Raw genomic sequence first — 27,268 nt, 5'->3', positions numbered from 1 at the left:
CATTCTCGGAATGGGGTACTGTTCCAGTGATGATACTCTGTTCACTGTTAACTTATAGTCACCACACACCCTTACGTTACCGTCGGGCTTCAATACCGGGACTATTGGTGCCGCCCAGTCTGAAAATTTCACTGGTTCTATTACTTTGTCCCTTAGCAGGCGATCTAGTTCCGCCTCAACCTTGGTTTTCATTGCAAAAGGTACCGACCTTGGTTTAAAGAAACGAGGCGTGGCATCACTGGCTACATGAATCTTGGCTGTGGCTCCCCTTAAGGTGCCCAGTTCGTCCTTGAACACTAACTCATGCTTCATCAGCACTTCTTGCAGTGCCTCTGTACTGTTGTCCATTTTATTCATTGCCTGCCAGTACACACTCAACTCACTGATCCACCCTCGCCCTAACAGGTTTGGCCCTGACCCTGCTACCACTACCACAGTAAGCTCTTTGGTGACTCCTTTTTGTTCCACTTGTACTTCGGCCGCCCCCAAAATGTCCACCTTCTGTCCTGTGTAGGTTTTGAGACTAATGGGGCATGTACCTAGCTCTGGTACTTTTGCTTCCCCCCATAGCTTGGCGTACTCAGTCTGCGACATTATGGTTACACTACATCCGGTGTCAATCTCAAACTTTACTTGACCTCCGTTCACTATCAAATACTGAGTGAGAGGGGGTACGTTGGGCTTTGAAGTGTCTATACTGTATACAGTGAAAACCTCCTCACTAGACTCACTAGACTCTTCCTCCTCTTGTATGTAATTTGCCCGCTTTGTGTACTTCTCCCTCCACCCTTTTGCATGCTTTGCCCCTTTAGCACTGCTTCTCTCACTCACTGCCCTTTTACAGACTTTCTTTAAGTGCCCTATTTTTCCACAATTGTGGCACTTTGCCTTTGCAAACCTGCAGTCCTTTGCATAATGGCTCGTCCCGCCACATCGGTAGCAATCCCCAACCCCGACTGGTGGACTTTTCGCGCCAGATTCCATCTTGAAAACAGCTCCTCCCCCTGGTTTACTCCATTTCTCCTTGCTCATACTGTTTAAGTCCTTAATGTCCTTGTTAGCCGTCTCCATGGCTTGTGCTTTTTTAAGTGCCGTCTCAAACGTTAATCCTTCTTCTGACAGCAACCTTTGCTGTATACTGTCGTCATTAACTCCGCATACTAGTCTGTCCCTTAACATGACTGTGAGCGCATTTCCAAAATTACAGTCCTGTGCGAGCTTCCGAAGCTCCTCCACATACTCGGTAACGCTTTCTTCCGGCCTCCTAATCCTTGAATTGAATTTCCATCTCTGTACTATTTCACTAGGTTTCGGATTGAAATGATTCTTTAGTAGACTCACCAACTCGTCAAAAGATTTTTCTCCTGGCCGCTCCGGGCTCGGCAGATTCCTCATCCGTGTATAGGTTTGCGCTCCCACACAACTCAGTAAAATGGCCCTTTTCTTTTCAGCACTGTCCACCTCGTTTGCCATAAAGAAATGGCTCAGTATTTCAATCTACTCCTCCCAAGACTGCGACTTGCTGTCAAAAGGTGCCACGGAGTCTACCGTTCCTGCCATCCTTGGAGTCCGGTCACTTCAGCCAAAAAATCAAACACCATTTCGACTCCCGCAGCCTAGCCTCGTGCTTTTCCGACTAGTTTGCTAACCAACCCGAGCACCTCTTCCGAATACTCCAAAACTCTTCCATCCTTTATTCTCGTCGCCATATGTGGTATCTTGAGCTGGCCATAGATGGAGACAGACACAGGTTAACTCCGTAACATGGTTTAATCAACCCTTGCACATAAAAGCTTCTGCCATGAGGCAGCAAAAACAAAGAGTACCACAGTACAGATCAGACTTAACTCAGGAGAGCAATTGCCACAGCACCACCTGGTGGATCAGGTTACTCATAACCTCCCAGGTTACTACAGCTGTCCTCTTTTGTTTTGAAGAAGGGTTCGACCCAAAACGTCAACTCAAATTTCTCTCCACGGATGTTGCCTGACCTGCTGAGTTTTTCCAGCATTTTCTGTTGTTATTGCTGTCCTCTTGCTGGATAGCTTCTCAGCTGAGGCTCAGTTCACAGCCTGGGACAAATTCCCCAAAAGCCTAGTGGTAAAGGCATTGGCCAGTGAAGTATTAAACCATACAGGCTAAAAACGTCCCAGTTTTGATTCCTGGTCTGTGCTGAGTTAGCTGATCTCAGTGGGGACAAAAGGTGGGCCACAGCACTCACTCTCAGCACAGAGTGTAGTTATGGGAATGAAAGGGTACAAGGGGAAGAGAAGGTGGAGCGATTAGATAGGAGAACTGTAGATAAGTAAATAGTACCGGAAGAAATGGGAGAAACTCTAAAGTGGAAAAGGCACTAGGCCCTGATGGCTAGCAGCCTAGAATACTGCAGGAAATCAGCGAGGCACTCGCAGAAACTCTGACCATAATCTTTCAAACATTCTTAGATATGGAAGATGTGCCAGAGAACTGGCGGTTTGCCAATGTAACAACTCTGTTCAAAAGGGACAGAGGACAAATCAGGTAACTATGGACTATTCAGCCAAATACCAATACTGGATAAGCTTCTAGAGGCTATAACATTCACCTAGAAAGACAAGGGGGGTAATTATAACCTAATCCGCTAGGCGATAACTGACAGGATTGGATCGACCGCCCATTTTACACCTTGTCTGCTTTCGGGCCCAGTCCTGGCGCTGTGGAGACAGCGCGTGCCCGAAACAAGAGGTTGAGGATCTGTAGAAATTAGTCCATGAGGTCTCATCTGGATACTCGGGGTGAGCTGCCGGCAGTGGTCACACCTCCACGGGAGATACCAATTTGGCCAGCAGTGGCCCTCGGGTAAGTCTTGGGAGGGGGAGTTGGTGCTGGCTACGTGGGGTGAGGAGAGTTAGTCACGACCCCTGTGGAACACTCCTGCTCCTCCTGGCTCCTTTCAAAAACTTACCATTGGTTGGCAGCTGCTGGCGTCGCTGAAGAATCCTGAGTGGAGCAGGCTCGACACCTGCTCCACTCGTGAGGAGACCAATTTGTGAAAGGGGTCGTTTAACAGGTGTTAGGTCCCTAATTTACATATTCAATGGCGCCAAAGTTGCCTAAAAAATGGACCCCACGAATTTGGCAGTTAGGCCTACACAGATTGGGTGCTGGCCATCCCATTGCTAAATTGGTATGCTTTGCTCCCATCTTACACCCACAAAACAGGTGCAACGCATACCAATTTCTACCCCATTGTGTCCAGTTTTCAACACCTTACTTTAGGCAGGATATCAAGGTCAAGGAGAAGGTGCAGAAGGTGTGAAAACTCCACCATCTTCAGCGATTGCAAAATGACCAACTGAATGAAGCAAGGTTTCTGTGTTTCACCTCTGAAGACAGACCTTTACACTCATGTGCTCTTGTTCCTTCGCGAGAACTGGTTCTTTTTATTGAGGGTGTTGCACATTAAGCTGTCTGCACTGAATATTAAATTGTGACTATTAAAGAGAAGATTTTTGCTTTGCATCTGATTTTACAAATCGCTAACAATCAGCCTCTCAACCTCCCTAACTTGTAACCTATCAGTTTGCAGACTGAAGCAAAAGCATCTCCAGCATTAAAAAGTACACAAAATCAAGCATGATTCCAAACTTTTTAAAGCAACAACTCAATTTAAAGAGGAATTATATTTATCAATTTTATTTGAGTTAGAAAACATTTCTAATCCAAATTTTCCTGCTTAATGTCTTAATTTTTTGCGCAGGAAAAATCTTTAGAAGTACAAAAAACTCCGTGTGTATGTAGAGTATAGGAGCAGCACCCAAATCACGGTTTACACAGACTGGAACTGGGATCACAAATTGTCAGTGAATTAGATAAATTAGTCTTGCAGCATAGTCTTGCAGCATTTCAACAAAGTTCATATATGATTGTCTCCATCTTTGACTTTTAACTGTTACAGTTTGTTCTTATAATAAACCAATTATACCCCAGCCTCTTGTCAGTGTGTTGATAAGAAACCTCTGACGTACAACTGGATAACATTTTTAAACTGCAAGATTGTTGGAAAACCTGTCCTTTGTTTGGTTAAGATATCAAAGTGAATATATCAGTTTTCTGGTCCTTTTGATTAGCAAAAATATTTTTGGTATTACAAACAATGCAAGATCAGATCTGACTTTGAGCAGTATTAAGGTCGGCCATTCTTGTAGAGCTGCTTTATACAGATATTTATTGCTTCTTTCTCTTCTCCCAGCATGCCTTGTGCGCCATCAGGTGCCCCACTGCTCAAGTTCCCTGAAGTGTTTTCTTTCAGATAGTTTTGCTCCAGTTCAACAGGTTTCAGCTTTCTCTTTTCCTCGTGGTTCTATATATCAGTTTAATTTATTCATTGAGTGGAATGCCCATTATTCATCATCCAGCACAAAAGTGACATTTCTTCGTTAAATAAAATTAATGACCTGATTGGACAAATACACATAACTGATTCTCTCAAGTTCTAAATCACAAAAGAGTTGGAAGGTCAAAATTACATTACTAAACTGTCACTCACCAATGAAAATACACCTACCGTAGCCCAGCATTTGTGAATCCCAAACAACTTGAGTGACTGAAAGATTTGTGAAGTGAAAAAATATATTAACTGCCATTTTATTAATTGTATTTCCAAATAAACCCATTTTTCAGCTGTAGCAATAAACAAAAAGTGAAAGGTTCTGAGCAAATGCCCAAATCCAGATCTCGATTCAGTGCTCAGTACTCAGTCTGCTCACCCAACCATATCAATACATATCCTATTTTGTATGAATAGCTGGAATCATGTAGTGTTTGCGGCTGTAGCTCGTAGCCAGGATTTCTGCCTGTTTGTTGACTGAACTTTGTGTACATTCCAACGTTCAACACTGTGGCTTTAGTTACTGCCCCTATTCTACAAGGAGACTCTTTTACAGCAAACTCGTAAGTATGTTCCCGTTGCGACCTCTGAGCATCCAAAGTACAACATGGAGTTTTATTTATCTCCCCCATCTCCTGAAGCTGATGGCTTAAGTTGGGGTATGGCTCCGCAGGTACCGGCAGCTTTCCAGTACCTCACCAAACAGTGAATATCAACAAGCTATTTGGCTTTGAGAGACATCATAGGCAAACATTGAATTGCTTTGTTTATGTATTTTGCAACCAGTTTCAGTTGCAACATATAGTCATGCACTTCTACTTTGCTTGCATAGTATATAGAAAGCATGGGTCAGTGTACGTAATACAGTGTACATAGTGCAGTGTGAAGGGGCGAGTTGGTTTATGGAAGGCTCAGTGAATGGTTCTGGTGAATGGTATAGTTCTGCATTAGGCCCACTGCTCTGGATGTTCGTTACAGTAACGGTAACTACTTTACAATATGTCTTGCTGCATTTCTGAATTTTTGCAGGCTGGTGAGTCAGCCTATGCCCTCCTCACGTGGCACCTGAGCTACATATGCGATGTTGTCAATGAGCTGGCCAGCTGTTGTCAGTAGGCCAAAAATGAGAACCAGATTTGAAAGAATTTCGCCTAGTTCCACCTCAGTGAGTGCATTCTTTTTCAGACTAAGCAATTTTCCATAGTGCCGCAATCCACATTGGCTGGGAGGGACAGACCTGGTGGTCACTGCCCCAGTGCAATGTGTTGTCAGGCTACAATTATGAGGACACTAAAGCGTGTGCAGAATTCCTATCAGTTTTCTCAGTTTGGGATAAAAAAGCGCAAAACCATACATAACATCATTTCTCCTTAGTGGTTACCTGGCCTAACCACAGCTACCATTTGAAAATTTACAATTAAAAAAAAAAACTTTCCAAATTGGCACATTCTGAATGCTGAAGGTGCATCAATTTACAAGAATTTAAATGGAATAATTCAGCCAAGTGTGAAATCAAAAAAAAATCCCAAAGGAACAGCAAATGTTTTCAAAACAGCAAAGGTGCAGACTTTAAAAAAAAATACAAAATAGTTTGTGTTTGTGTTGCGTATTTTTTTTTATATTTACATTTTCCTCCCATTCCCTGCTCCTCTCCTGAAGACACAGGGCGAATTTCAACTGCCAGCTGCCTGTGTCTTGCCTGAAGATTGGGCAGCCAGTGTATAAATGCAAGTTGTTGTTATTTCCTGTCTGTTCTCCTCAATAATTGGCCTTAGTGAGTGTTACCGGAGTTGCTGGCAACAAAGCAAAAGCCACGAGTTGGTGGGCCCAGCACCCTTTCCAGCACTGCTATCGTTCAGGCACTCACCCGGTACTTTTTATTTGTGCTCAACATAATCAGAGCCCATAGTCAAACTTCCTGTGAACTGAAACTTGACGTCATGGTGCAAATTATCTAGGATATCAGGCTCTCAGCTGAACAGTGAACCATTTTATCATTAGGATATGGACTGGAAATAGTACAGCATACCTACGTACACTGCTGACACCATGCTGACAGATCATTAGCTCAGACTAAAAGATTCATTTCTGTTTATTAAGAAAATGAAACTAAAGCAAGGGCAAGTCACTTTATTAGATAGTTACAATATATTTAACTTAATTTTGCAGCATTTATTCAAACACAATTTTTTTTTAAAACCCATCTGCAGTTCCCTTCAGTAAATTTGGAACATGAAAAGTTTGACGTGGGGCTGAATGCTCCTCGAGTGCCCTGCTGGACCCTGGTCTTTATAGCAGAGCAGTGACGGAGGAAACCACTGCAGAACAGGTGACCCCCAACACAGATTTTCTTCTGCCTGCCCTTTGATGGCCATCTGGCAAAAAGGAAAATAAAAAAAGGTGCTTTCTGAATTAATCAAAGGTGTCAATGAAAGTAGATTTCAAAGACACAAGGATGGTCTGGGTGGGCTTTAATGTCTTCTAATTGCTTCTTTAAGCAATCAATTTAAATGAAGGTGATTCACTACCACTCCCCAGTGCTGCCCCTTGAAGCAGGCATTTACATTCGAGACAGGTTTGGGCATTCTTCCCAGACAAGAAGATAAAGAGACATTTTTAAATTATTACATTACTGGCATAGCTACACAGACCTGTGAAAAATATAATATATAGTGATTCTTCTGATCTGCATAGGGATGGTCCTCTGGGTCTGTCACAATCATTACATGAAAGCAGATATGGATACCAGATGCTAATATAGCCAGTGACGCTCCTCGTCATGTTTAACCATACATTACACAAGCAGTAGCAAGGATCTCCTGAGAAAAGAGGAACAAAAGATTTTCTATAATGTAAAAGCGTAGATTGTCAGTGCTTAAGTTACAATAACAGATTCATGGAGTAACTGAGAAATACCAAAAGGTAATGAAAAGTGACCATCACTATAATGAAAAGGTCTTCTAATACACATCATCTGGCTGTAGACGGAACATTCAGCACTGTTGCTGTAACTCATGTATTTGTAGACACACACAAAACAAGCGCTCCAGCACTGCAGCATTTCCGTGCAGTATTGAAGGAGTATGGCATAGTTTGAGGTGCCATTTTTTGAATGAAATATTAAACCAAAGCCTCATCTGTTGTTCAGGTAAATGTAAAAGATCCTATAGCATTATTTAAAGACCAGCAGGGAGTTCTCCTGGTGTCCAAGCCAACATTCATTCCTCAACCAACATTACATTATTTGCTGTTTGTGGTACTTGCTGTGTGCAAATTGGCTCTCGTATTATAGAATAGAATAGTATTTACTTATGTAACAACAGTGACTATACTTCAGATGTCATTCATTGGCTACGAAGTGCTCTGGCATGTCCTAAGGAGGTAAAAGGCCCTAATTAAATGCAACTTCTTTCTTTAGATAGGTGCATGGGTTTTTTGTTTTCTGAGGTAAATTGTTGAGTATTCTTGACTCTCTACTGATGAGCTCTTTTGATCTTTTCGCCTTTGGCTTATTGAGAAGAGTCCAGCTTTTGTGTCAGCCATAGCTGAGTGGGTGGCACTCTTGCCTCTGAGTCTGAAGGTTGTGGGTTCAAGCCCCACTCCAGAGACTTGAGCACACAAATCTAGGTTGACACTCCAGTGCAGTGCTGAGGGAGTGCTGCACTGTCGGAGGTGCAGTCTTTTGAATGGGACATTAAACTGAGGCCCCGTCTGCTCTCTCAGGCGGATGTAAAAGATCCCATGGCACTATTTCTAAGAAGATCAGGGGAGTTATTCCTGGTGTCCTGGCCAATATTGCTTCCTCAAGCAACATCACTAAAAAACAGGGCCCGTATTTTCTGATCGGAGGCTTCCTGCGTGCGGAGGCCTCCGAGCTGGAAAAAATCTACGGACTTACCCGAGGGCTCCCGAGGTGCGTATACTTCTGTTCCTGGGCCTCTCCAACTCGAAATGCGCAGGGCCCAGGTATCCCAGAAGCGCATGCGGTTCGCAAGCGTCCCTGGGATCACGTGGGCCATGGGGAGCCAATAGGAGAAGGGAATCTCCCTTCATACATTTGACAGATAGACCTGTCAAATATATTAATGGAGGTCACCCCAAAAACACTGTAAAACATTAAAAATACATTTAAAAAAAAGATCACATTTTAAAAATAAGTTGAAATTACAATAAATTAAATATTTTAAACAAAAATGTAATTTTTGAAAAAATTAATTAAAGTTTTTTACGGGGCTAAAAATAACCTTACCTTTTTTAGAAATATTTTTAAATGATAAATGAGTGAAAAATTCTCTTTTTTTTAAACTTTTTTCAACTCTTATGCTGGTAAAAAAGCAGACCTTACACCTGCTTTTACCAGGCGTAAGATTTCTAAAGGTTTTCTGCGGGCGGAGGTTCCTATAGAAAGCGGAACTATCCGCCCACAGAGGCCCTTCTCCAGGGCAGGCGTCCGATCAGTCCAGAGCATTCTGGACAGATCGGAAATGCCAGTTTTCAGTGCATGCGCTTGGCATGCCTGAAACCGGCATTTCCGATGTCCCTACGTGTGTGTGCACAGCTCGTACGCACCCGTAGGGAATCGGAATATTTTGTTATTATTTGGTCGTTATCATATTGTTGTTTCAGAAGCTTGCTGTGTGCAAATTGGCTGCCATGTTTCCTACATTATAACAGTGACGACGCTTCAAAAGTACTTCTTTGGCTGTAAAGCACTTTGGGACGTCCTGAGGTCATGAAAGGTGCTATATAAATGCAAGTCTTTCTTTTTTACATATTTCTATTGCCAGCGGATGCAAAAAAAATTAGATGGCAGGTCCTGCGAACCACTAATGTGCTAACTAGTGTTGACAATCACACCCCTTCGGAGTGGAGTTGATAGGTTCTTATCCTGATACTGGATGGGGTGGAGCCGAGCAATTGCAACTAAGGCAAATGTTTGCATTTGTGCCTTCACAGTGCTGGGAGTCTGAAGGAAACTGCTCCCATTGTCTACATAAATGAAAAATTGAACCCGCTAACCAAAGCAAACAGCAAAACATTTTTGTGTGCGCTGTGTAGATTTTCAATCTACTTTTGTTTTAGGTCCCTAGTTATTTTCCTGTATCTGCAAGAAAATTATGGAAACAATGAAATCCTTGTGCTAAGTAGTGAAGAAATATTGTTAATTATGTCCAAGAGACTGGATAAAGAATTGGGTTAGAATGCTATGCTTTCACCCCTGGGAAACCAGCCCAAACTGCTAGAGATGAAATTCACTTTATTTTGGCTGGGAGAGTCTTATGTGAGTTTGGCCAATGTCAACAGTTCATAATAGACTGCTCCAAAATAACAGAACAGCTCATAATTCAACAAGAATTTTGCAGTCTCATCAGAGGGGTCAAAAGGATGACTTGTGAAGGAAGCGGAAAAATTCATACTGATACAATAGGGTGTATCCTTCTGAAGTTGTGGCTATAGTGCACGCTTAGAATGCAGTGAAAGCAGCTTCACTCTACAGCTGACCGTGTTATACCTGAACTGACCGAGAGACACTGGGTGACAAAATAGAAACATGTTCCTAGTCACAGAACTGCTATTACTTACCATGACAAATACAAAAATTCACCAAAAAATAGAATTCTGTGAGAAACAACTGTTCAAGCTGTGAAATCACTGAAGTAATGTGCACAACTCTCATTGGTCCTTTGAATTCTGTCCACACGAGACACCCATTTTGGAATCAGGTAAGATGGGGTCCAATATTTTCTTAGTTTCCTTCAGTATCCAATAGGGCAAATTTTCTTAGAAAATACAGGAATCCCTGTAGACACGGACACATCTAAAGGGAAAACTCACGATGTGGGCTAAGAGGTTGATATGTATTAACAGGCGGGACAGTTAATGAGAAACACTTATCTGATTATTTGCATATTAAATTTGGATTTTATTAAACTCTGACTTTAAAATCAGTCAGGATAAAACTGAAGCCATAAAATTACAATCGTAGCTTGCTCTCCAGGGAGAGGTCTGAAGAGAGAGGGGGAATATCATAAAGGTAGGTCACAGCAAGCTACTTTTCCACACCTCTGAGCAGCCAGTTACACAGCTCCTCCATGAATTCCATTGTGGGTAGATCTATATTTTATTAAATATTCTACATATGCGAGCACTTCCTGTTGTTAAAGCCTTGCTTCCGGTTGTCATGCTTTTTGCCTCACTTTCAGATCAACTTTTTTACAGTATAAATCAGCCTGTAATTGCACAATTAGGCCACTGGTGGGCTTTTCTCCACAAATGTTTACAGAAAATTTTTCAACTGCCATTTTTTTCCCTTAGAATTTGAAACATCTAGGCCTAGAAATTTGTCTCGGGCGGTGGTGCAAAAGGAGCGGTATCGGATTGGCCGCCCGTTATACGCAACGCCCGATAACTGAATAAAGGTATTAAAAGACACAAAAGACAACTCAGTAGACGGAACACAATAACGATTGAATTTAAGTTTTTTTAAAAATTTGTTTGTTTAAACCTTTACTTTGCAGATTGGGTCCTAGAAATTTGTCTCGGGTGGTAGCACAGAGCAGGCGGTGTCTGGCACTCCCACCCAAATCTGATGGAAACGACAAGGAGGCCAACGAACGGGAGTGGGATTTTGGGCAGCAGGTGGCCACTGCCAGGGACCCGAGGTACCGGCCCTTGACACTAACACAAGTCATCAGGAGGCGATCGCAGTTGTGGGTGGGGGACTATCCTTGTGGGATCCAGAGGAGCAATCCTGCACCTTCTGGCCCACATGTAAACCAGTAAAACTTTTTTTTTTTTTTTTTTTTAAACTTACCGCTGGATCTATTCTGCCCCTTTCTCCATCTGCCAGCAACACGTTCGACATTGTGTGTGACTCGCACAGCCAAGTCAAAAATCACATCGGGGTCCGAATGGCGAGTACTTCACACGCCTCCCGAAACTCAACAGTTAAATTGGCAGTGGGCGGGAGTGGGAAGGTGTCATCTGTTTTACACTATTACACAAAATCAAAATGACCCCCACGGAGTGCAACTCCATGGGATGTGCTGGCATATTATTAAAATATTCTGAGGGGTCAGCCTTGGCTCAGTGGTAGGAGCACTCTTACCTCCGAGACAGGAGGTCTTGGATTCAAGCCACATTCCTGGGACTTGGGCACAATCTAGGCTGACATAGTTGGATGTGCGTTTCAGATGAGATGTTAAATCTCGTTCCAGTCTGCCTTCTCAGGTGGATTGAACGTCCCCATGGCATTATTCCAAGAACGGCAGTAGAATTCTCCTGGTGTCCTTTACATGGAATTACATGAAAACAGGCTGTTTGATTCAACCAGCCTGTGTGGGTGTTTATCCTCCACACAAGCAGTAATCCTAATCCCATGTACCCACCCTGTTCCCAGAGCTCTTTATATTCTTTTCCTTCAATTGGTTCCATGCTGGGCCTTCCAAAAGCCCAGAAATCTAAAGAGCAGAAGTGATTGATCCTAGAAGGAATCAATTACTTCAGAATGCTGGCCCTGTTTTCCCTGTGGAAAATAAGATTTTTATTAAACTTTAATCTTCAGCCCATTAAGGACCTCTGGCTCCACCCCCCACCCATTGGCACGGTACGGTGTGCTCTTATTTTCTGCCACTTCCTCAGGGAGGGCAGCTCTACAGCCCCGGGCCACCCGGCTCAAATATTAAAATGACCCCAATAGTCAACATCCTGAGCAGCGGACGCCCTGTCACACTTTCAACAGCAGAATGGGATCTCAGCAATTTTGGGTCCAATGTCCTCCAGCTTCCCGTTCGCAATGTCACAGGATATCCACAAATTATTTTACTAAAAAAAACAAAGATAAAAAGGAATGATTTCAAAGCTGTAAGCTCAATTGTATGTTCGAATGATGTTGACTGAACTCCTTGATGAAATTCTTGTATTGCAATCCCTCCTGGCTATCCACTGTTGTCTACATAGCTCACTAAGTCACCACTTATGGCAGAAGATGTGATTAGACTGAAGCCAGCACCATGCTATTCTTCCATTAAGCCAGTGACCAGGGATAATCCTACTGGTGACAGTGTAGCTTAGTCTAAACAAGACTCAACTGCTACATACTGCAATTTACACATCAAATTTACATTACAAGTGAGAGTGAACGTTATAATATAACAAGGCCCATAAAACAGTAAAAAAAAAATGACTACAGCGTTGAATGAAATCTTTGACAACTTTGTGGTACAAATAGAATGTGCAATAGGTACATGTGGAATACTAGTTTACTTCAGTGTGTCACCTTCGAGTTATGAGGTTTATACAATTTGCCATTTCACACTTACCCATTGCATATTCTCCGTGCAGACTTCCAGTGGATGCACTGCATTGTGGGAAGAGCTGAAACATGCAGAGAAAGAAGTTCAAGGGTAAGATTGGATTCCCTTTTAAAGATGTTCTACAAAATACTCCACCTAGTAGAGTAGCAGTGGGACACCCATTACTATACTCTTTCACTTATAATAGGCTTCGATGGAGGTGAAAATCAATTGGTTTGTATAATGAGTGGGTGATCTGCCCTACTGGTGCTAACTTAGCTGACCTCAGTCAGAGCAGAGCTGGAAGTCCTACAATTATCCTCAGCATTGTAAGCTGAAGAGGATAAAGATCGGCCAAGATTCCCACTCACAATTGGTATTTAGTGTCTCTTGCTGGAAAGTGGATGTCGAATGAAGACAGAATTGGGCTCAGCTGTGATGCCACCCACCCCACCACCCCCCATGGAAAGCCCCCTAACATTTTGGCCAGGAATTTCCTCAGAGCTGCTCCCGCTTCACCGGCAGTGCATCAGAAACTCGTAAAGCGTTTGGTAACACTCCTGTGAAGCGCCATGGGACATTTTACAATGTTAAAGGCGCTATATAAATGCACGTTGTTGTTGTAGTGAACAGGGTTGCCATGTACTTCCAGCAAAGTTACGGCAATGGAATGGAAGCAGCACCAAAGAAATTCTCAGCCTCTGTTTCACTCACACATAAAGAATGGCAATTGGCAAAGCACCAGAGGGTAGTTGGCGCCCATGGAGAGCTAGCAACTTCTGGAGAAAAGGGGAGAAAATTAAGAGTGGGAAAGCAAGACTAGAAAAAGAAATAAAATTCAGTCCTAGGTGTTTAATGCTGTATTGCTAAGATCCACTATCAGCATTTATGCTAGTGCTGGCACAAGTGCTGAAAATATATTTTTGCCAAGAGTCTGTCTGCTTAATTTCACAATGCAATTCATAACCTCAACTATTGGTCGCTTGCCATTCAGCTAAAAATGAATTACGTTTCTTTTTGTCTAAGTGCACTTGGAGGTATGGACTTTTGGATTGTGATGACAGGGAACAAATATATAGATATGCACATCTAATATCACAGTAAAAGTATCAAGATAAACTGTACACCAATCACATCTTTCTTCCAATGCACTTTCAAGGCAAATGAATTTAATGGATTACAGTGGTTACCTTTGACTACCATACAACTAACTCCTTTGATAGGTGCCAACAAAATATATCCTTAGAGCATAAAAACTTTTGCATAATGATTATAAAAACATATCAGTGCAAAGATATAAAGCACGATTACATAATTCTGTGCATGATCATCAAATGGAAGGCGGAAGAGCAGGAAAGCCGTGATAGTCTCGGTGGCCTGCCAAACGTGGGCCTTAAGTGCCAAGAACCATTTCCTGAGGAGAAGATGGACATCTTTTATTTCTTTTTGAGGTAAAACAGCTTTCCAGTCGATGATATTCTCAGACAAAAAAGAAATACTGACGGGCAGAAATAAAAAGTTGTGTTTTGATTTATGCCACAGCAGTTTCCAGTAGCTGCTGGTGGGCCTCAGGTTTTAACTGTTAAACTTCCCCATGAGGGTAAACAGGATTGCAGACAAACTCGATGCAGCCCTGCTTCTGCTTCTACTGTGCTGACTCCATGTATTCTGACAGAGTGTCGACACTTATGTGTCAGCAAAAATGTTCTTGGATGACATGATTGGTGCAGGGAGGCACTACAGGATAATGACGTTTCTGTCAGTATCCAGAACTAATCCTATTGGCATGAAGACTGCTCTGCAAGAGTAATTTGTCCATCAAGAGCACAATATTCCGGTTGACTTTAACCAGTAATTGAACTATTCAAATATCCATATTACTTTCCCCCCCATCTCTAATCTATAATGGGTCAAGCATAAGCTCATGAACTCAGGGAAAGAATTTCCCACCACATCCATCCAGAACGAGAGATTGAGGAATATCCGAGTGGTGAGTTGAATAGCAGCTGCTCTTGGGCCAGTGCTGGTGATTGATGTCGTCAAGAGAGTCAGTCAGTATTATCATTAGGAGGAAGGCGCTTTGAGCGCGCTCCTGAATTTTTAAATAGATTTTAATAATTGAACTTACTTCTCAGTTTATTATTTGCCTTTCCACTTACAACAAAAACAATCAAACCAGAGACTAATAATCAGGAGAAATGAACCCTTAGCAGGTCAGCAGCAATTCAATTCTGTCAGTTGTTTCCCGAACTGCTTTGCAGACAGATTCTAATATACTGACACATGGCACAGCACAGCCTATCCAGTGTGAAAAGCAAAAGCCCTCACTTTTTTATTTTGTTTTCTGATTACTCCATTGGCTATCAACACTGAGCTATTTACACCTGTACTCCCATAATCTGGAGTCCCAGCAGAGATCAAGCTCCAAGCTGTTTACCATAATGCCTGTTTTATCTACTTTTTTCCTACTCACATAAACCTATGCATTTAGGCACACATCCACTAAGCCATTCCCCAACCCCACTTCCAGTGAGTAGGGGGGTAATTTTCAACTTCTCTGCCTTGTCGGTAACCTGGGGAGTGAATCATTCACCATTGCAGATGCCACCTGATCTTCATTCCATTGAAATCAATGCAACAAATTGGTGGGGTTGGGGGGAGCGGTGGTGAGGTTCTACAAGGTGCGGACTATCTGCTCTGCCAGGTTACCCCCTGGTGGCAAAGTTGAAAACGACCCCTTTGAAGAACTTCATCTCTCTCCTGCCAAGCTATGCGGCAACATGAGCATTAGATGCCATTAAAGAAAGACGTACATTTATATAGCACCTTACCCGACCTCAGAACGTCCCAAAGCACTTTACAGCCAAAGTACTTTTGGAGTGTAGTCACTGTTGCAATGTGGGTAACGCGGCAGCCAACTTGTGTACAGCAAGCTCCCACAAACAGCAACGTGATAATAACCAGACCATTGCCACTCAACCCATCACCAGGCTGTTGTATCTTTCACTAATTGTGTATGTTTACAGGGATAAATGAAATTACCCATCATCACGTTTGACTATTCCACCCGAGCCAAACCAGGCCATTCCATTTGATCCCTCTACCCAAACCACACCAATGACTGATTCAAGGTCGAGCTCCAAGTTCTCTTTGGGACAAAAGTCTAGGAATTCGATGATGCTGCAGTGAGCAGAAGGCCCCTGAAGCGGTGGCTGGAAGTGGCCCGTAGTTTTAACGTGAAACTGGGAGAAACACTCATCCTCCTCCCGGCTCCACGTTCAGGCAAGTATATTTTTACAAAATTTATCTTTCGTCAGCGGCCTGATGTGGGCCCTTTAAAGACTGCTGGTTTGGTCGCATGTTGAGCTGGTTTTCCTTGACGCAGACAGCCCAGCGCCGCTACATATAAAGCAATTTGGTAAAGAGGGCATCAAACAGGCTGCACTTTAAAACCACGGGCTGCTTCTGGCCACTGCACGCAATCACCCTGGCTCGCTGCCTCAACACCCTCCTGATCGACTCCCAGTTTCCCCCTCACTCGCAGTCGCCCCCCTCTTGCAAGAGCCACCTGACGGCCACTGCCGGTGACGCAGTAGCCGGAAATTCAAATGATCTTCGCTGGGTAGTTGCCTGGGAGCATCCAGCAGGAATCTGTCTGCAATTCTACATTCTGATGTAAATAAGGTCCGAGGTCTAATATTGGGTAGGCCAATCCAGCGCAGCGAAACCTGCACTCAATTGTACACCGTAAGCTTGGATTTCCTGACAGCCAGAGAAATTTATTTAACCTTCTATTTTTTCATCCCTCCTCTCACTCCATATACCAGGTGACCCACGCCAAAGCTTCCACCAATGCCATTCTTGAGTCAACCATTAGAAGACGCACAAAATCCCACAAACTAACTCAGCCTGCAGTTTTCACTCACCAACACCAACAACTTGCCTTTAATATAGCGCTTTTAACATAGTAAAAATGTCCCAAGGTGCTCCACAGGAGCGTTATCAGACAAAATTTGACACCGAGCCACATAAGGAGATATTAGGACAAGTGAACAAAAGCTTGGTCAAAGTAGTAGGTTGTAAGGAGCGACTTAAAGGAAGAGAGGTGGAGAGATTTAGGGAGGGAATTCCAGAGCTTAGGGCCTATGCAGTAGAGCAATCTCAAGGTGGTACAGTCACCTAAATCCCACTGAAACACTGCAGCCAGACAGCTCATTTACTTCTTCCATGGGGAAGAACTTAGTAGAGGTTTAGGGGTTAGATGGACCATACAATACACCAGCAGTAAGGGGAAGCACTGTGGGATAGATAGTTCATCACTTCCCCATCATTCTGAATGACGTGTAATAAATTAATTTCTCTGTATTTTAACTTTTTCCTGAGATTTTGTTTGTAATTGTGCAGAATAATGTATCTGCACAGCAAAGGAAGGACATTGATATTAGTTGTGCAGATGACCAAGCAATTGAAGGTGATTTATGCTATATTATCAGGTACATGTGGACAAGAGGGTTCCTTAAATGACAGGATCAAGCACTGAGCCAAGTGTTCCCTGTAAGAATGCCTGGTGCACTAGTCTTCCTGGCTCATGGTCAATGTCTACCTCTGCTCTGGTCAGGACTCACCTGTATGGCCACTAGCTGTGTTTGAGCTGGTCTGCAGGTCTTCCGCAAGCAGATGGTGATCCCTAATCCTGAGCCCCCACAGCCAGTGCTCTTCGGTGATTGTGAGCCAGCCATGTCTGCATCTGTAGATACAATGACTGGCACACAGACAGTCTGGCCAGTACACCTCTGGCAGTCCTTCTCTTGCAAGTCAAGGGACAGGAGATCACCGAAAGAAAAAAAGACTTGCATTTTTATAGCGCCTTTCATGACCACTGGAAGTCTCAAAGCGCTTTACAGCCAATGAAGTACTTTTGAAGTGTAGTCACTGTTGTAATGTTGGAAACGCGGCAGCCAATCTGCGCACAGCAAGCTCTCACAAACAGCAATGGGATAATGACCAGATAATCTGTTTGTTTTGTTATGTTGATTATGGGATAAATAATGGCCAGGACACCGGGGATAACTCCCCTGCTCTTCTTCAAAATAATGCCATGGGATCTTTTACATCCACCTGAAAAAGCAGACAGAGCCTCGGTTTAACGTCTCCTCTGAAAGATGGCACCTCCGACAGTGCAGCACTCCCTCAGCACTGCACTGGAGTGTCAGCCTAGTGTTATGTGCTCAAGTCCCTGGAGTGGGACTTAAACCCACAACCTTCTGACTCAGAGGCGAGTGTGCTACCAACTGAGCCACAGCGGACACCAAAAGCAATTCCCATTGCAATAAACTTTGTGTGTGCACAAAAACTGTATGGAACCAAACTCCCTTCTGATTATCAACATGCAAGAAATTGTCTCAGCTGCAACACCCATTTCATATGTGCAGAAGATTTTAAATTTTGCGTGCTCCCCTTTAACCAGCAATAATCGTGGTGTTAACAATCACAAGCAAGTTAACGCGCAATATGGAGCTCCAGAGAACCTCCAGCTCAACAGCGTTACAGCAATATCCTGACATGCAGACGCTGAGTGGGAGTCGAGTGACATGCTCGCCAGTGATGCTGATTTGCCGTTGGTGTAATACTTCACCCCATTGCCACTTTCTAGGCTTGTAATTTTAAAAAGTCAAATTGTAAACATCGTCTTTCCTGTTGGAATATTATTATGTTTCATAGGACTTTCCAGATACCTAAATCTTAATAAGAGGAAATGAGTAATTACACTAGGAGGGAGGAAAATGGAGCAAGAATAAATAGAAATCAGTCCTGTAACTTTAAGGCAGTTATAGCTCTACTACCAGAAAATTGAAAACAACATTAACTTTATTCTACCATGGGAAAAACAATTACGAACATCATTCTTGTGCGGCTGATTCAGGGAAGAGAAAATAAAGGCCAGATTAAAAATACTTGCATTTGAAATAGGTAGATTAAACTATCATAAACTTTTTTTTTGAATTGCAAATATTAATAGGATGTGTTTACAACAAAACATCAGTACTTTCCTGTGATAGTGAGGGACCTTGGACATCTTTCCAGAGGTCCTTGCACCTACCTTTTGCTCTCAATCCAAGGTAACAAGACAATAATCTGTCAGTGTATTTGTTTATTTCCCCTATAATACGGCTTCTCTCCTTCCATACGCATGTCTTAGGGCCAGACTTCTTGAATACTTTTACCAGCTCTGCTCCTCGAAGGGCGATTTTCACATAACACTTAAGTTATTGTTGTAGCATTTACCGTATGGCACCCAGACGTCAGAAATTAAATTTAAATTGAGCCTTTACCAGGGAAGTTAATATTTGTTATCAACCTGGGTAAATATAATGGGAGCTCACGAGAACATTTTAAAAGTCAGGGTAAATATGTGCCCAACAAAAGTGGCATTTTATTGTAAGGGGAGAAGTAATTTTCAGCTTTAACTTGTACTTTGAATGCTGATCTTACAAAGTATTATATATGCTGGGGTGGGGTGGGGTGAGAGGAGTGGTGGTTATTTTTTGACTTTCTACAAAGCTCATTTTATGCAAGTGGTATTTGACTTCACTTAACTGGTCAAGTCACAAATATATTGGTAACTGGGCAACTCGAGCTTATGAATAAAAAAAGCACCTTTGAAAAAACCTTGCAAGTGGGCTTCCAAGACCATGCTGATGCCTGTTACCTCCTGTAATTGCATTTTAACTGTTCAACAAGTTGCAAACAAACCATCCTACACTCTTCCTCCTCCCTGCAACCTCACGGTTTTGAAATCCAGGCTGAGTCCACTGTCTCCTTCTCGAACCCATTCTTCCTCAGGACCTGACAACTGTGAAACCCCTCACTTCCCTAAAAAGGGTGGAACGTCACACGCTTAACGCACATGCACTACTTTTCTCTGTGGCGCTATTTTTACAGGAGGCATTAGCCCATTTAAAATAAGGGATTAACATCTGCAGAAAAACACACGAGGATGTAGTATAAGCACATTAAAGGTTGTACATGAACTTCGCCTTTGGATGATTTACCATTTAGTCTTTACTTTAGGCTTTTAAACCAAAGCTTGTTATCACCTAATTACTACTCCCTGATTTACCTCCTTTCCACTATTAACAACCTTGGTGCCCTTGTCCTTTTACCTAGATTTCTCAATTTTTAAAAACAAAGCTGCTTAGTACCTGCTTTAAGCAACGTCAGTGGATACTGGCTGAAAGAACGACATCAGATTCACTTGCATTGCATGTAATCAGGTCAGTCTAACACCGGCTGAGTCACACGCACCTCGAGGCGGCCTGAGTTTTGCACTGATAGTCAGAGAGAGTGAAGACATTATAGTGAGAACACACTTTTCTGGGGGGGGACATTTTCAGCAGGGCACACTGAAGACACTAAGTAGGCATGAATGAGCCAATTCTTCTTCTTAGGCAGTCCCTCAGAACCGAGGATGACTTGTTTCCACACTAAAAATGAGTTCTCAGGTGACTGATGAGTCCAATGCGGGACCTACAGTCTCTGTCACAGGTGGGGCAGACGGTGGTTGAAGGGGCGGGTGGGTGGGGTGCTTGGGTTGACGTGCAGTCCTTGCGCTCCTTCCGCTTGGCTTCCACTTGCTCCCGGCGAAGAGACTCGAGGTGTTCGGCACCTTCCCGGATGCTTCTCCTCCACTTTGTGTGGTCTTGGGCCAGGGATTCCCAGGTGTCGGTGGGGATGTTGCACTTTTTCAAGGAGGCTTTGAGGGTGTCCTTGAAGCTTTTCCTCTGCCCACCTGGGGCTCTCTTGCCATGTCAGAGCTCCGAGTAGAGCACTTGTTTTGGGAGAGCAGTGAAGCTCACTTTCCTCTGCTGCATTGGATTCTCAGCCTACTTATTGCTATAGTATGGCGCCTCCTACTGGATAGTCCAAGCTAGCGTTTTACCAGTTACAGTATTACAGCACACTCAGCAATCCTCCTGATTGTAACAGCTAGACATCAATAAAGAAAGAGAAAATAACACCTTCATTTTAAAAAGAAACATCCATAAATTATATGTTGTGTATCCGTCAATTTTTAACAAGTAGGAGAGAGGCCGATTGCTATGGTATAGAAATCTGTGACAACAGCTCCACCCAACCCCCCCTCTGAATGTTTAAATAGCTAGTAACAGAGGTTTCTTCCCTTTTAAACTTAAATTGCGGATTTCTTGGGCGAGATGTAATGTTACTGCCAAACGGTAATGTAAATAAAAGTGACATTTTTAGTGATATACAGCCACATTACCTGAAAACAGTTCAACACATGAGTAAAACATTACTGTTTCTTAACAAAAAACACTAATTATGTCATTATTGGAGCCCGATCTCACTTAAAGGAACGAAACCAGCAATTTCTCATTTTTGAACCTTCGTGTAAGTCTGATTGTAACCAGATTGTAAATTAGATTTTAATAACTCTCTCAATGTTACAAATATGAAGATTTTACCCAATTAGGCCCATAAAACAACATGTACCTTTGAAAAAAACACTGCAGTGTATGTACAGAGGGACAGCCTACTTGCTTGGTGCTTCTCAATGCGAATGCTGTTTTATAATTTGTGCCAAGTAACAGGTATCGCCTGAGACTGACTGAGAGGGTAGATGTCTGATTGTATTTCAGCCTCCTCCAGGGTGTTCATTTTCCACAGTGATCTGTTTGTTCTGCGCCCACTTTTCCTGGCGGTTCACCTTTTATGTGTCTGATTTCCTGGTAGCCTAGTAATGGAAATAAACCAGGTCGCAATGATTTTAACAAAGTCTAAGCTGTAGCATTCTAGTGTCAGATGTGACCTTATTCTCAGGCAGTGTACCATGGTTCACAGTCTAGTCTGGATTATGGCTTTCAGGTTATGAACTGGATTTGGAAAGTCTGAATATAGGAATTCCTGAAGCCATCATCTAACACAATCTGAATGCCGTTCCCTAACACGCAACAGAACTTCAACTGAGCAGGAAAAGGGTATCATTGGATCATTGAAAAGTGCTGAAATCTCATACCATATAAAGGCATAGAATTATGCCTTAGTAATATAGACGCGACAATACAGCAGACAAAATGTCTGAAAGCACTAACATTTTCTATTTAAAACACTGTATTAAAGCATTATTGTATAGCCAGGATTTTACAAAACTTTAAAATATTTTAACAGAAAAGATTTTTTTTTTTTAATCTGTATTTAAGATGTGAATGGACACCTAAGCTGAGAGGTACAATATACAAGTAGTAAAACCAGTATATGCCCCACTATGTTGAACAATAATATATTGTACCAGAAGGAGGTTATAGAATAAATTGAGAGTGTTAGTAGTTGGAAAGATGTTGATATTAGTTCAGTGCTCTGTAAAATTGACAATTTTGTGTTTAATAAAAAGGATTTTTTTTCAGGGTAGTTTAGCATTTTACATTGTGATCTCATTATTGAATTGCCAAACCAGCAAATAAGTTATCCTTTTCCCCTTTCTATTTTTAAAGTGGCCAGACACACAATACCTTTCTTGTTTATCTCTTTGTAGCATATAAGCTGTTCAGTTTCTTCTGCATTTTGTGCCTCATTTGAACATTGCCTACCATTCCCCTGACTCAGGAATCAGGAAATGGAAAACAGCTCTGAGTTCACAATATCGACAACTGGTTAATGTTTGCTAGTTCCCTTCATCAAATTGGAAACAGTACCTTTGAACTGTGCTCTGATTTCAGTGGGAAACAGGAAACCCAAGCCAGTTTTACACTGTCATTTCAACCTTATGTGCCTATTTTTTTCCCCCTTTGGTTATGGGTAGAAACACATCCCTTTCAAGATTTTTACTCCATCACACACATACTGGCACAAATTCTACAAAGCTTAATCAAGCAAGGAATGGGGCAATTCTGACTGGAATTAGGATCCCAACTATATAATCTCTCCCAATTTTTCAATGCAATACAATTGGTATAAGCATGGGCAGCTAAGAGCCGGTAAAAGTATGTTGTCTATGCTGAGCAACCCATTTCTTTGTTGAACAGAACACCCTTCAATTTCCTATTTTCCAAACAGACTCCTGTCCCCATCGTAGAATTCTGTGGCATGGGGAGAAACTGTTTTTCCAGCAACCAAAACCAAAAGGAGAGGGCACTACTCACCGTACAAGTATATCCATTTATTCACTCCTCTCCGAAGCAAGCACTGGGGCACGATGTAGTATTAAAACAAACACCGATATATGTACATAGAGGTGAGTCTGTGTGAGGAGGGGGAAATTGAACAGTGTTTAGGACAGGCAGTGCTCGATACTGCAAATTCAAAAGAGGAAATTGGACCCTCTATGCAGATGTTATTGGGCAGTGGTTGAATTACCTGTCCTAATCTACCATCTAGTGGTACTGGAACAGATTGCAAGTTATTGCAAACCAAGAGTTCAGATGTTAAGACATTCACAGAATCACAGAAATCACAGAAACCCCACAGTGCAGATAGAGGCCATTTCGGCCCATCGAGCCTGCACCGACACATATCCCACCCAATCCCCGTAACCCCTACACCAACACATATCCCCATTTAATCCCCCTAACACTAAGGGTCAATTTATCATAGCCAATCAACCTAACCCGCACATCTTTGGACTGTGGGAGGAAACCGGGGCACCCGGAGGAAACCCACGCAAACACGGGGAGAATGTGCAAACTCCACACAGACAGTCGCCCGAGGCCGGATTCGAACCCGGGTCCCTGGCGCTGTGAGGCAACAGTGCTAACCACTATGCCACTGTGCTGCCCACCACTATGCCACCGTGCTGCCCACCACTATGCCACCGTGCTGCACATTGGAAATAATAATAGATTTAATCTTAGGTGATAATAACATAAGGAAATACAAAACACAGATGTAGTCACTGGAGTTACAGAAAATTCACAGTGATGGAAATGCGGTTCTAACTAAGCTTTGTTACACCAAACAAAAAACGAACAACTGCCAATACTGGAAATCTAAAACAAAAACAGAAAAAGCTTGAAACACTCAGCAGGTCAGCAGCATCTGTGGAAAGAACAGATAAGTTAATGACCTGGAATTTGCAGTCAGCAGCAAAACAAAGGTGTTCGCTGCTGGCCCTGAAGTACGCGTCGCACAAGGATCTCGCGATTCCTGTTTCGAGAGCTTCGGGTTTTCCGACTTTCAATTCAAATCATTGGTAGTTAGTGGGGATCCCCTTGTGCGAACTGCTGTGATGTCCACAGGCTGTCTAAGCAGCCAATCAAAAGGCAGAATTCTCACAGGCAGCGAACAAGGAAGCGAGTAAGCTCTTAAAATTCTAACTTTTAAAAAATGTTAGAGAGCAAAACAAAGATTGGGGCTCTCACATGGGGAAAAGGCAAACCTGAAATAAAGATGGACAAACTTAAAAATTGTTTTTTTGGGGGGGAAAGTTTCTTAATTTTAAAACTGACAAATTTCACACTGCACAAAAATAAAATGAGTTTTCCAGGCCCTTAACATTTGTTTAGCAGTAATAACACTGTCAAAACCCCAGTTACACCTAATCCCTTTGGGTCTAACCTTTGGTGGGGAATTTAACAGCGTCCTTATTGCGGAAGAGCCGACGTTTTCGTCTGCTTTAATGATTCGGGTGATTCCATAGATTGTCGGCTCTGTGGGGTGGGGCGGGGCGGGCACAGCGCAGTCTGTTTTGGAGATGTCAATGACTGACCTCAACTTCGGGATTTCTGCATGTGCCAAATCCCAAAGTTGCGGTCAGTTTCAAAGGCGGAATGACGGCGAGTGCTGCCAGTTTGCTGTCATTCCTACCGCAGGTTCCGGGAGGCCATTGTTTCAAGTGGAGACCCTTCATCGGTTTCTGTTTTGTTACATTAAACTTAAAGCACTTCTTCATCAAGGACTAGAAAAAAAAATTCTTTAATATGGTTATAATGCTGCAGAATGTTATACACTGGTTTCTGTGAGCTGAAAAAAACCACAAGGCAAATATTGAATATGATCCACAGAACTGAATATAATGAAAGGGGCGAGTTTCTGCGAGGTTTCTCCTGCTCTTCCACTGTAACTCTGGGGGGCAGAGCCCCAGAAACCCAAAAACGCAAACAGCAATCTTTCTGGGTTTCTGCTGCGCTTCCAGAAAATTCACTCCCAAAGATGTTTGGATCTATAGAACTGGTTCTCAGAATATGTAATTTTAGCACTGAATAATGAATTGCCCCTTGAGCGCAGTTGTGATACAACCTGGATTGCAATAAATCCAGCACCAAATCCACACTTTTAACACCCACTTAATGCTGGATTTGCACTTCTTGTCACACCCTTGAAAAGCAGGGCTTGACTGTGTAGTCTGGAGTGTCCTCTATTTCTGCCCAGGAACACCCGTAATCTGGGCGCAAACCAATTACGTGGCTTAAAAGATTGCAGAATTTTGGGCAGAAGTAACTACAATGCTTCCAAGTGTCCTCAATTTTTTTACATCCGTCCATCAAACCCTCCGCCCACAAACCTGCCCACGCCCCCAACTCTCAAATATGCTTATCCGTTAATTGGGCTTGTTTGAGCGGGTCGCTCAACATTGCGACTAGATTTTCAGACGTAGCAGGAAACAAATCTTCTGATCTTTTAATTGCAATTTTTTGAGTTTTTTTTTTAAATGATCCTCACTGAGATTGTATTTTCTGTTTCTTTTAATGCATGGTATAAGTCAAATGAAAAACTTCTCCAATGACAGGTTCTTAAACATGCTTTGCTCATGTGCAAGAACAATGGTTAAATGAGTTGAAACTTAAATAAAGTAGTATATACTGTGGGCCCTGCTTGTTTACACTGATTGATGCCCAAGTACACCAATTACAAGTTTGGGCATATTCAATTGAGAGGGGGAGGATACTTGGGTGCAACTTGACAGATGCAAAATGGGCGTAGATTCGGGCACAGATTGGGGTTGCGCCTAAGGGGGAAACTTCAGGCCTCGTGCATTCTTGTGACACTGGCTCCACTGCAACACTTGCTGAGAACACAGGGTTAATGATACTTAGACAATCCAGCAACAATGAAAACACAGCACGTTTGTGAAAAGGAAATTCACAACCGATAACCAATATCTCTCACTGCACTGAAGATATTCGTCCAATCAAAAGGAATCAGACAACATCCATAAACCACACGAGCAATGCGGGAGTCCCTTAGAGTCATCATCTGAACTCCTTGATTAAATTGTTAGGCGTTTTTGTCAACAGACCTACTGCGCAAAAAGCAGAGCAATCAAAATTCATTCTTTTGCCATGTTTTACCTTAAGGTTCATATCCCAGTTAATTTGAACTGTAGTAAGAGGTTATTTCATAATAATGTACCTGGCCTGGTGGGCGGGAAACCTCTCTGGGCTCAAGGAATGCGCAGAAGGCATTACCAATCAGCACAACGCTACAGTACAGCCGCGTGAAGCATTTCCTTTGTACAGGAGGAAGCAGTATTTGTGTCACTGTATTCGGTATAAACATAGTCACACTTTCATTAACTTACAAGCTGCAAGGCATCGTTACACCACAGGTTAGAGTTTGAGACCGGATAACAGAGGAGGCGCGGGTGGGTATGGCAGGCCCAAGTTATAACGGTGCTTCGGTATCATTCTATTGCAAAGGAAAACACAGCTCTGCTCGCCGGCTGGTTAAAATTTAATATTAGCAAAGAATAGATTATCCAGTTGGCTCTTTGTTGCATTAAAAAAGCTAAAAAGACTGCAGCTGGACTGAAGCCCATATGACTACCTGCTTAAAATGGTCTCATTGCATTAGCCTAAATAGGATTCAGGTGACTTCACACTCAATTAGAATGCTTTGCATCATTGCACACTGCGTAATGTAATTGGGCTATTAGTTCTACCTTTACAAAACTTGAAGGGCATAATCAAGCTATTAACAATAACCTACAAGTGACAGATACTAGTTAGACTTTATTTTTATATACAGAGCAGGTTAACCATAAACTAATCTTTCATATGTAATTAAAAATCAAGGACAAAACTATCCTCTGTCTAGAGAATGTTTTCATAGTAACGATGGGGCTGATTTTCTAGTCCACATTGCCAGTGACAGTACAGTGGTTAGAGTCATAGAATGATACAGCACAGAAGGAGGCCACTCGGCCCATCGTGCCTGGGCACGCAGGGGCCGGGAAATTGGCAAGAAGATCTCCTGGCCCTTCCTCACCTGGAACACAGAAAGCAGGATTTTCTGGCCCACTGAAATCTCTGCATAGCAGTGTTTTCGCACAGCTCATGGTAAGAAACCAGGACAATTATGCCCAGTTCTTTTATGGCCAGGATATCAACAGTGATCTCCTTTAGTATACTTCAGAGGTTGACGTTGCGGAGCCCTACTCCAGTGTACCTTTACTGCCTCCTGTTATGTGTTGACATTTCCTGCATGCAGGTAAATAGTGTAAAGATGTTCGAAGCTTGAACAGTACAGACATTGACACCTGTTATATCCCTGTATCTTAATGTTGTGTCCTTCAATAATCAGACAACAGACTGCAGGGAACGATCAACAGGTGTTTACTGAATGAGGGTTCAAACTGCAACTGACTGTACAGATC

At 42.7% G+C, this 27,268-nt stretch overlaps 1 long non-coding RNA gene across 1 annotated transcript; it reads right to left on the bottom strand.

Moving 5' to 3' along the window:
• Window positions 1-6,484: 6,484 nt before the first annotated feature.
• Window positions 6,485-26,404, bottom strand: LOC147121098 (uncharacterized). Its single transcript, XR_015076551.1, has 5 exons — window positions 26,195-26,404; window positions 22,821-22,918; window positions 21,175-21,415; window positions 12,691-12,745; window positions 6,485-7,188 (listed from the first exon to the last, which is right to left on the bottom strand). It is a non-coding gene; the product is annotated as an uncharacterized LOC147121098 (long non-coding RNA).
• Between the last annotated feature and the right edge of the window lie 864 nt (window positions 26,405-27,268).

Source organism: Somniosus microcephalus, chromosome 3 (genome assembly GCF_052327205.1).
Source record: "Somniosus microcephalus isolate GS21.2 chromosome 3, FLI_Smic_1.0, whole genome shotgun sequence".
NCBI classification, from domain to species: Eukaryota; Metazoa; Chordata; class Chondrichthyes; order Squaliformes; family Somniosidae; genus Somniosus; species Somniosus microcephalus.
The sequence above is the reverse complement of the archived record's forward strand: the minus strand, read 5'-3'. Positions and strand labels throughout refer to the sequence as shown.